This window comes from Helianthus annuus, chromosome 9 (assembly GCF_002127325.2).
Source record: "Helianthus annuus cultivar XRQ/B chromosome 9, HanXRQr2.0-SUNRISE, whole genome shotgun sequence".
Taxonomy (NCBI): Eukaryota; Viridiplantae; Streptophyta; class Magnoliopsida; order Asterales; family Asteraceae; genus Helianthus; species Helianthus annuus.
In genome coordinates this window covers 105254861-105263556 of record NC_035441.2, presented here as the reverse complement: position 1 = coordinate 105263556, position 8696 = coordinate 105254861, and positions in this window count along the sequence as shown.

Sequence of the window (8696 nt, the reverse complement as noted above, 5' to 3'; positions counted from 1 at the left end):
ATTAACTATAGACTTTTTTCTTATCATTTTTACATAAAGTTGTTCGTATTTTTGTACGCCAATCTAACAAGCGTCTTATAAAATATATCACTATCACGAGAGAATTGATAAACTAACAAAAAAGAGTACCAGGTTGTAAATTGTCGCCGCCGCATAGCGCGGGTATCCTACTAGTGTGTGTGTGTGTGTATAGAGAGAGAGAGGCCGATTATTGTACAATATGGCTTAACGTACGAAGCATACGAGATTCAGTATCAACATGCGAAAATTAGTTTATAACATGCGATTTTGGTATTTTTTAACATCATGCGAATTTCGTTTTTTACTAACATGCGAAGTTTGGTTTTTTTATAAACATGCGATTTTCATTTTGTTTTGATCATGCGATTTTCATTTTTTCTTAACATGCGATTTCATTTTTTTAACATAACATGCGTTTTTGATATTGTATACGCTTCGTACGTAAAGCCATATTGTACGATACACCTTATTTCTCTCTCTCTATCTATATATATATATACATATATATACACCATCACATTCTTCCCATCTTTTTACCTCTACCTCTCTGCCACCACCTACCACCACCAACAATCTACCACCATCACCTGCTATCACCACCACCACCATCACCTGCTATCACCACCACTTGTCACCACTGCCATCACCTACCCCATTACCATCACTGTAACAATGCAGTGTAACCGCACCATGATATTGTCACAATCGCCTCACAGATTTAAAAAGCGTCATGATGGTGAAGGTATCAAGCCTCTTATAACGAAGCTTTTGTTCAGCTTCACAACTAATGTGGGATGTTACAATCCACCCTCCTTATGGGGCCCAGCGTCCTCACTGGCACATCAGTCTGGTCCCTAGCTCTGATACCATCTGTAACAGCTCAGCGTAACCGCACCATGATATTGTCCGCTATAGATGGGACAAACCACCATCGCCTCACGGATTTAAAATGCGTCATGATGGTGAAGGTATCAAGCCCCTTATAAGGAAGCCTTTGTTCCCCTTCACAACCAATGTGGGATGTTACAATCACTACCTATCAGCACCAACACCGCCACCACCTACCCCACCACCATCACCACATCTCGACCATTTCCCATCTCCACCATCATCGGCCCTTTCCCATCATTGATTCACACATATTTATGACCATCATTTGCCACCACCATCTCCATCATCTCCATCTAAACCCTTAACCCCTCTATATCACTCTCGCAACACTAGTAATCACCTCACCTCTCACCGTCAACGTCCATCCTACACCGTGTCACCACTCTCACCTCACAATACCCCGAACCCTAACCCGCCTCTGTTGCACCAGTAACCACTCCACTTTTGATGTTTTTATATATGTTAGTGTAGGATCGTTTTTAGATCTCAAATCTACACCTACTACTGTGTGAACACATACATATCAACTGTGTACAAAATCCACAATGAGATGTAATTAATCAAGACACAAACAATCAATAAACACTGATCCATTCACGATTAAACGTGATACAAATTCTGGATCTATGAAGGACACACTCTCAAAAACACACAGTTAAAGATGATAGCTCTAAAAAGGTTGTAGAAGAAGAGATGGTAAACTAACTTGAAAGGCCTATTTATACCCTAGCATTCTAACAAACTTATGAGTTCATTTAGATCCCTAAATAAACTCATCCCTTTGCAAGTCCTTCTTCTTCCCACCTTTAACATAAATAACCCCTACAAAGCTTAAAACAACACAAACTTATTACCGATTTCTAACCGACACACTATCTACCGACTATATACATTTTGCATCTACTAGTGGTTTTGAATATTTAATATAGGTTGTGTTACAGTTTTATGGTTTAGGATCTTACACACTGTTGAATCTTATATATATATGGTTGTAATTTAAGTTTTTTAGAGGTTTGTGGTTGGTGACTGTGTTTGTTATTGTTTGATGGTTTCTAGTTGAGTAAATTGCCATTTTGTAGGATCAAGATTTTGATCTTGTTCTTCACACAAATGAAGAATAGACAATATTCAACCAATTTGGATCGATTAGTGAGTAAAATCCACTAATCGATCAATTAAACGTGTACACAACAATCTAAATTACATTGTTTTGGCAACATTCCGCAATTATTGTATTATTCGTTTCTGTGTTTTCGTATTTAACCATTGTAATTGTAATCTAAGACTTATGATCATAATGGAATTCATTTTATTTATTTTTTTCTCTCTCAATAATTGTTCCATCAAACATATGTGTTATTCATATAATCATCAAGACACATTTAATTCATTCGAAAACCGACTTATGCTGTGTAAATTCAATATTCGAGACCCAATCAATCAACTATTGTGTCATACTACGTTTATAAATTATGTTGGCAACTCAAATTTATACAAATAACAAAAAAGAAATGTATAAAACAAACAAGCCCATGACATTAGGCCTAAAAATAAAAAAAAAATATATATATATTAGTGGGCCAATTTTCAACTTTCCATATTTCTTTCACCACTTTAAGCCCTAATCTCTCACCTATAAATACCACACTCATTCCACCACTTTTCTTTGCCATTTCTCAAAGAATTCTTCCCTCTTGAAAGTGAGTTCCATCTCCTTTCACCTTATTCTCTTCTTCTTGTTTTTCTTTGTGTTTTCATACTTCCACATATTGGAGAAATCCTTATGGAATGTCACTAAATGTTTGCCATGGTAAACAAATATGGTACATCACCAAAATAAGGACCAATCTTGGGTTTTCTTTTACATGTTTTTTTAATCTTTAATTATGTCATTTCCATCTTACATTACTAACCATGATCAATTATTAAAATACCTAACTTAATATTGTCTAACTCTTTATTATATGTCTAACATTACTAGCCATGCTAACTTCTTTTACCATGCTAATAATCACTAACATTTTATCCATGCTACTAACCACTAACCCCTTTAATTTTGTTTCTAACTCATTTAATCTTACAATTTAATTTTGGTCAACTCATTTATTTATTCTTGCAATTAATTATTATTATAATTTCTATTATTACCAAAATCATTCATGGTACTAACCACTAACCCCTTTAATTTTGTTTCTAACTCATTTAATCTTGCAATTTAATTTTGGTCACCCGTGCGTTGCGGCGGGTTGTTGTTTATCAATATTCTACCATCACTATATTAGATGAAAAAATTCATAAGTTTAATACGTAAATAAAATGATTTTTCATTTATGAACTGACGTGTTTTTTAATGTAAACTTACATATACCTTATTTTTTATGATGCTTGGTATTAAACCAAGTTGCTGAATGAACGGACGCGATGGTTTGCATGGCGGTTACATGATTAAAATAAATTGAAGTGTGATGACTTTTTGCAAGAGGCATAATGATTCGAGTGGATACAAAATTATCTATAAATACCTTGTAAATTTTTTGCACGTTGCGACGTAGATACATATTTGTTTTCAATAAAGTTATAAATATTACGTGACTTACCCAAAACAAAATACCGGTTTAAAATTTATCAAATACCATTTATTTTTATGTCGTTGCTAACCATCTGATAGTGAACTAATCTTGGTTGGAGTCGGCCATTAAAATCTAAGCCCGTTAAACCGAAAAGTAAACACGTAGTCTGCCAAGGAACCGGAAAGCACATGGATGCCGCCGCTATGTGCCGCAGTGGTCGGTCATTTTAGGATAGTCGAAATCTGCCGACCCTCCATCTGGCGTTTCTTTCTTTCTCTAACTCTTGAAATGCCTCATCTTCTCCACCATATCACCGCACTGCCACCGTAACATGAACGCTGAACCACTGTCAGAACCGGAAACCACCATAAAACCACCGGCACAACACAACATCTCTCACTCCGTCTCCAGCAGTGGTCGAACTCCGTAGATAGTGCCGGAAGTCTGTTGGTTCTAACGATTGTGAATAAATTATCACAAAAGCAAATTGATTAATTGCATATACCCTTGAAGACGATGAAGAAATTTAAGAAAAGATCTTTGAACATTAACAAAAACAGGGAAACAAAAGATAACCTGTATTGATATTCGCCCGTTCGTGGGTATTCATGGGAGAGGCAAAAAACGGTGGTGCAATGTAGATGTTGTAGACAGAGAAAGGATGAAGAAAATGGTGCCTGAAGATGAGTGATGGTGGGAGCTATATAGGGTGTGAAACGGTGGCAAACGACGGTGAATCGGTGGATGGTGTTGACAGTTTGGTTCTTTCGAATTGTGCATGAATTTGGTTTTCAAATGCAAAGTGACGACGTTTGAAAGGAAAGTGTGTTTGAGTATTTTAAATGTAAAGTGCCGACGTTCGAAAGACGCGTTGGTTTGAATATTTTGTCAGTTGTTTGTAGGTCAAATGTAAAGTGACGACGTTTGAATATCCATGTTAGTTTTATATATAGAAACGGTGCGTCGTTTTATGCAGCCAAAACCATTTTGCAAATATGTATACAATACGTGAGTTTCTTAAACGGTGCCTTTTATACACATTTTCTGCCTGTTGTTAAAAAGGTGTCTTTCAATGAGACGATGTGATGGTTTGTATAGGCACCTTGGTTTTTGTATTGTTATATAATTATTTGTATAAGGTAAATTTGCGCATAAGATTTATGCACAAATTTTGGGGGATAGAGAGAGACATCTGTATATATGTTTAATTTTAGAGAGAGAAAATGAGAAAAATACAAAAAGAGTTTGTGCATATATGGGAAATGAAATGAATGTTCGTGTTAAAGAGTTTGACCAACACATGTACAGTGTTATAGCTGAAAAGACTAGGATCTACTTGTCACACCCCAACCAATGGCGGAAATATCGGGATGAGACGAAGTGTGAAGATTGCTCGAGACATCATAACACTATTTGTGACGATAATTAAATAATTCCCATTTCATTTCATAACTTTCAATTGTCAACATTACATAAACTCAAGTAACAACAACTTCAAAAGAAATACATGATAACATAAGCAAAATTGATACGACATATTAAACCTAAACATCTATATGTGTATCTAGGCATCAACGCTACTTCTTTTCATAGCATCGTCATCATCAATCAACCTGTAACATGTTTAAAATACAATTCAATGCAAAAGCAAAGGCGAGTATACAAGTTTGGTACGTACATAACAAAAGATAAGTTTTAAACAATTCCTCATAGCAAGCATGTGATTCAAGATAAACATTTAAATATGGCATGTGTCTAACATATCAAACCAAAAGAGACGCAACATGCTCATGACATAACCTCAAGTCTACGGGCGGGTCGTCAATCCTATAGCGCTACATATGTCACGGTTAGGCTCGTACGAAGTTAATGATAAGTTCAACACATAAGAATCACCCAAGTTTAAAGTATCAAGCCATCACGTATACAAGCATGTTATAGGAATGTTCATGTGTTTAAGCAAAATGTTCATGTGTAAGTTTTTGATAAGTAAACATGTTACACCCCCAAAAGTTGTAAAAGTAAAAAAGGGGGAAATACGAGTATACTCACATTGTTGCGTATAGGAATCCCTTGAATTATCGCACGAGTAAAGATTGAGAAATCCAAGAGAACGAAACAGTTATCCTAAATATTTAAATAACACATAACGAACTTGTTAATTGTTATAGGTTAACATAAATAACCCTAATATTTATTATTTGCATATAAGGTATTTATGTTATTATAATTTAACTCGTTAATATTAATGTTATAAAATAAAATAAATAAAGAAAAATAAAAGAGTTAAAATAAATTGCTAGTAAGATAACAAAATAATAATATACTTTGGTGTTACAAAAATAATGGATTTTATTACGTTTAATCATATATACTTTGATTAAATAACAATGTGTTTTGTCATAATATACTATATATAAAAAAATAATAATAACTGTTAAGAAAATGCTTAGTTGAGTCTTTGTTCAAAACCAACACATTCATATATCCGTTTTTTTAGAGGAAATCAGTTCAATCCGTACCGAACAAAATACTGGATAGATACAATCTCATAACCATTTGAAGGAATCATGCTTGAAATGTTTCTAAACCATTAATTAAACTTAAGTTTTTATAAAAAAAAGAATAAATAAATAAAAAAAATTTAAAAAAAAATACAAAAGGTCCATCCATCCCTACGTTTACACTCTGCCATGTGATGTTATGTTTTTTTTTTATTCTATTTGAACACAAAGACCATAATCATCTTCTTTATTAACTTCTTCAATTAAAAAAAAAAGCATCAATCAAACAGTATGATCAAGGAAATATAATCCAGTTATATGAACCATGATTTCTACTAATGTAAGTATACAAAACGAAAAAAAAGAAGATTTATATGACAGAACGTATACCGACACGAGATGACGTGACTCCCGTCGTGAACCTCCGACGCAGTTCCGACGACGTGCTCTGGCATGTCGCTTGCTTTTCTTCGAATGGCCTGAAATCCAGCCGTGACAGAACCAAACCCCGACACCAAAAACCATCACCTCCTTGCCCGTCGTTCACCGCCAAGCACCACCGCCATAGCCGCACCTCCGCTCCCCGTCCGTACATCGCCGAGCACCACCGCCACCGCTAGTCTCTGTGCACCACCAACTTTGGTTGTCGGCCTTATGTCGAGGGGGAGGGTGACCAAGAGGGTGTTTGGCTTGTGAAAGTGTATGTATAGTTGAGAGACGAGTGTGATTTGGTTCTGGGTTTGTGTGTGAATATGATCGAGAGGGAGGGTAAGGCAGGGAAGATGTCTGTGTTCCTTGTATGTATGTGGGTTTAGAGATTGTAGACAAGGGATTGAGAGGGAAAGAATGGATAAAGTATCGGCTGATATCAAATGGTAAATTTTAGGGTTCTCTTTTCTATTTATATGTAGGTTAGATTTTGTTTTAGGTGGGCTTAAGCCCAAGGCCCACAAGCCCAATCTCGTGTTTAAGTGGCCCGTAATTTCTACGAGACCCGTTATCAAAACTTAACACTTTGTGGCGTGTCGTATAACATTATAGAAGTAAGAAATGTTGGTGTCGGTAGTCGATATAGGCGTGCTCGTTGTCGGTTGCGTTAAAAGTCGCGTAAAATTGCATCGTTGCCATTTTAATTCGTTTTTTTTTTCGATCCGATTTCAATTGTGAATTCTAAAATAAATAGGAGGCAAATACAAATTTTCTAAAAATAGAAATACAGAAAGAGCGGAGCGTTACAGCTTCCCCTCCTTTAGGAAATTTCGTCCCGAAATTTATTCGAGAGTAAGACTTAATAAAGGATTTGGCTAAGGAATGATCGTCTGAAATCGAGACTTAAAAGTTTGGGTACATGTGGAAAAGTATGAGGTTCTGAGGAACGAAAAGTTAAATTTGTAAAAAGAGGTTGTTTGACTAACATAATTTAAGGCATTAGTCTTAAGTAAATCGTGCATGTGTTAAGAATGAAGTCTCGTCATGGATAATCGGATATGATGTGCTTGGCAATGCGTTTGTGAGTTGTTTAAAGTTTGGATTAGGTCCAAAGGTCTGCAAAACACTGAATTCCTCATGGCACGTTTTACGAAAGTTTGGTAACATGGTGGAAACACTTATATATAGGAAGTACCAGCGGCGTATCCACCATGTTTTGGCCATGTTACTTCTGTTTCGTTATTCGTGTCATGTTACGTTCCGTGTTTTACCATACACAATAGTACACTCTATGGTTCTCATACACCTATCACTATAATCCCGTGTGCACCCGCGATTATATTGATCGTCGCATGATCCGCATAGCTTGTACTACTCGTGTATGAATCAGGGTATACATAAATTAAAAAAAAAAAATTTAAGAATGTGTACGTGTAAGAATGTAGTATGTAAGCAAGTCCATGCTTAAGTATGTATGGGACCCACGTAAGCAAACCACTCGGATTACGCTCGCGTACTGGTACGAATGTATGAATCATGAGTTTAAGTATGAATATGCATGTATGTATGAGCATAAACATAAACCGTGTAAGTAGTATGTGGATAAGTATAATCATAAAACGTATGAAAAAAAATGAGTATAAATGCGAGTACAACATGAGTATAAGCGTAAACACAAGGCGTATGAGTATAAATACAAGTATCAGTGTGAACATAAGATGTATGAGCATAGATATGAATATGTATATAGGTGTAAAACATGAAGGTTAAGTATGAATAAAATATATGTGTATGAATATAAGTGTAACAAAGTTGTGTAAGTGCAAATGGAAACATAAAGCGTATGAGTATGAATATGAATACGAATGTAGTATAGACATGAATGTAAGGACAACGTAAGTGTATAATTGTGAGTGTATTTATTAACGTAAAACATACGAATTTTGAATCGTGAGTATAACATAAATGTGTAAGTGTGAACATAAGTGAAGGCGTAAAATGTATAAGCATGGATGTAGAAAATAATGATTTTGTTTATAGTATAAATCGAAATACACGAGTTTATGTGCGTAAAAGATCAAAATTTTTGAGTATGAAAGAAAAAGTGAACGAGTGACACGCATGAGATTGTTGTGAGATATTGACTAAAACGTGTAAAATGGTATGCATATGTAGTTGTTTGCGTAAAACATGAAGTTAAATAGATTGAGTTGTCATGAAATGCAGAATCTAGTTTGTGAATGTAAGGGAATATAAAACAGATATTGGTTACGTGAAACGT